This window comes from Megalopta genalis, chromosome 8 (genome assembly GCF_051020955.1).
Source record: "Megalopta genalis isolate 19385.01 chromosome 8, iyMegGena1_principal, whole genome shotgun sequence".
Taxonomy (NCBI): Eukaryota; Metazoa; Arthropoda; class Insecta; order Hymenoptera; family Halictidae; genus Megalopta; species Megalopta genalis.
The window spans coordinates 9560612-9563741 of NC_135020.1; the positions used below are offsets into that span (position 1 = coordinate 9560612).

Consider the following 3130-nt stretch of genomic DNA (forward strand, 5'->3'; position numbering starts at 1 on the left):
GTGCTTCGACGAGTATGACCGGCGACGGAGATTTCTAGCAATGAAGTCTAGTTCAGTCGAAACGAACTTGACGCGCGATAAATGTTCATCTAAGAAATTATTACGATCGAAAATATTCGAATTATAGCGACTGCGAAGATAATGGTACGGGATCGAAGGAGCTTCTTCGTTGGTGCTCGTTTACGAATTCGTAATTTATCGGGATACCGAATTGCTTTTCGGTGAAATTCGTTGCGAAATATTTCGTCTTGTAGGGAGACGCTGTTAACGTTATCGTGCTCGAAATACGGAAATCGTGAATCGGTTTCGAACATCAAATATATAGGGTGAGTCCGGGAGAAGTTCGGCCGCAGTGAATATCTCGAAACGACGACGCCATATGACGTCGCGCTAAAAGTCGGAAGACGCTTTAACGAATCGATCGTTGATCGCGTATCGCGATCGTCGCGAAACTGTATCCCGATCTTGCGGATTGCGTTTGAAGCTTTAGGCGGATCCGAAAGTTTTTTCGCCGATGTACATATATTCTTCGCGGTAATCGACAGATAGGTAAGTTTATTTGCACTGTTTTAATTTCGAGGGATACATTATGCGTGAAACTACCGTATAACCTCGACAGCGCGCGCGCATTCGTTTCTACTTTGTATTAAAAATGCGGTCGATCTCTCCCGTAATTCTGGTATAGACCGATCGTGCCGATCCGGGAGAGTACGACCGCGTTAATTGTTCCGTCCGTCGACGAAATTTGTATTCTTCCTCTATCCGGTTTTTTTCGAAGCGAATTCGCTTCCTTTTCGAGTTGCGAACAGCTTAATTTCCAAAGAATTCCGTTTGGCTCAGCGAGACGATGCCCGTGTTTCCACAAACGGGTGCAACCGTCGTGGTCAGAAAACGCTGCAGGCAACTCGCAAACGTTGTAAACAGTTCGGAGAACGTTGAGACAAAGAGGAACGAGGGAACTATAAAGAAACATGGGAATGTTTCGATTAAAAGGGGGAAGGATGCAAAGAAACGTAGAAAACAATTGGAACGATCGTTTGACTCGAGCAGAGATAATCCAGTTTTACAAGGAAGCGACGCGTCGTTGGAAGAATGGAACCGAAATGAATGCGCGAGATGCAGAGAGGACTACTTCGAAACCAGAAAAAGTGACGACTGGCTTGAATGCGCGAGGTGTGGTCGTTGGTATCGCGAGGGACGCTCCAAATATGAGAATTTTTACGATTTATGTGGGAAGCTAAAGAAAAGATAACGTAAGAATTACTTTCTTTATTTATAATACTTTTTTTAGGCTATAGTCAAGGTTATTTTTCGTGGTCGCTCTAACCCAGTGATGCTGGTGAAATCGTCCACCTACAGTATTTTTGCTTTTTACTTGAAAATGGTAGCATATATTTTAATTCGACGCAAAATACTGTTTATATATATGTTTAATTATTTAGACATTGCTGTAATCTAACGAATACAATAAAATTCTGAAAAATCGCAGCAATACGATTCTATTTTCAAAAAGTTGTCAAACTCTTCCGAACTTACCCTGATATCTATCCGCTTCCAAAATACCGATCATAGTTCATCGGCCGATTAATTAAACAAGAACGCGAGTAATAGCGAGTTTTCAAATCCTCGACGAAACTAGTAACAATGCTAGCCACGGATCCAGATTTGTACACATTTCTGTGCTTGAACCCCACGACCTTAGTCGTAGTTGCTCGTCCGAGCGTTAAACATTTTTGTACACTGCCAACAGGATATCCCACCTAAACGAAAAGATGCATTTAAAAACAATATCAAAAAATCAATCGGTCTAATTCTCTGTTAAAACGAAAATTGTTCTTCGATCGATCTAATAAAATACGAACTACCGTAATTGTTTCACAACATAACCTACAATCGACGTATCCAATATCTCCCACGTATTTTTGTTCGTCCGAGCACCTTCCTGTCCTCGAACCTCTCGAATCCCGATCTCGGGATCTCGAATTTGCCGGTGATCTCGCCGAAACTCGTGCAGAAAGACGAACATGCATGCTTGGACAAAGAAAGAAAGAAAGTCGATGGAAACGGATTTGAGAGAACGGTGCGGATCGAATGTTCCGCGGGTCACTTACGATATATCAAGAACGAAGCGAAGCTAGAGAAAATCACAGGAGCGTCTCGCCGAATGTTGATGACGTCACCCGCCGCGGCTCGTTCTACGGTCTAGGAACAAGTCAATCTTGTACTGCGAACACACCGCCCCAATGTCGCGATCATGAGAAAAATCGTTTAACTCCGCGCGGAGATCGGCCGAAGAAAACCTGGCGAAGCCTACTGTCTCTGACCCGTATCCAAGCCTGCGACGTCACGGTGTAACGCACACGTTACAGCGGCCGGCAGAAGTCGCGTGCACGCACAGAGACGCACACGCACGCACGCGCGAGCTCGCGCGCGCGCGCCACCGCTAGGACATGCGTGTGGGTAGCCGTCTGGGAGGAAAAATCGCTGGCTGCACGGAGCGAGGGGGTGACTCCGCCTCCGGGCGACCCTACCGCCGCCGGGCCACGCCCACCGGCCCGCCCGTCCCGCCGGCTCCTTGCGTGGGTGAGCCTGACCTCCAGAAATAAATCGCTCGAAGACGATGGAAAATACTTCTACGCGGCACCTACTGACCGAGACTTTCTTTTTCGCTCTCTCTCTCTCTCTCTCTCTCTCTCTCTCTCGCTCTCTCTGCCGTTCCCATTTCGACTAATCCGTTCAGAAAAAGTTTCGAGAGAAAATCAGCCGTCGCCCGAGTCGCTGGTTACTCGCCGTTTAATAGGCCGTCTTCCGATCCCGTGTGCGCGGTGCGTCTATTCGAGAACGGATCTCCGAAGAATTCGTTGTGAAACGGACCTTATATCGTGAGAACAGGACCTGCGGTCGAGATTCGCACGGACATTAAGATTCGCGTCGACGCTAACCGCGTAAAATCTCCGGTCGAACGACCGGTTCGACGATTATTATTTCACAATTATGGAAATTATAAAAATACATGGACCAGAAACTGTTCAATAAATTTATTCGTCCCAGCATATATTAACCCTTTGCACTCGAAACTAATTTAACTGTACATACAATATCATTTTTCTAACTAATTTCTATTTTATAT

The 3130-nt window shown here is 45.8% G+C and overlaps 1 long non-coding RNA gene across 2 annotated transcripts; it reads right to left on the bottom strand.

Moving 5' to 3' along the window:
• Nucleotides 1–1254: 1254 nt before the first annotated feature.
• LOC117227810 (uncharacterized) lies at nucleotides 1255–2453 on the bottom strand. 2 transcript variants are annotated; one of them, XR_004492144.2, is made up of 4 exons: nucleotides 2112–2453; nucleotides 1892–2031; nucleotides 1537–1760; nucleotides 1255–1353 (listed from the first exon to the last, which is right to left on the bottom strand). It is a non-coding gene; the product is annotated as an uncharacterized LOC117227810 (long non-coding RNA). The 2 variants fall into 2 exon arrangements; XR_004492143.2 differs by having other exon boundaries at nucleotides 1255–1455.
• Nucleotides 2454–3130: the final 677 nt, after the last annotated feature.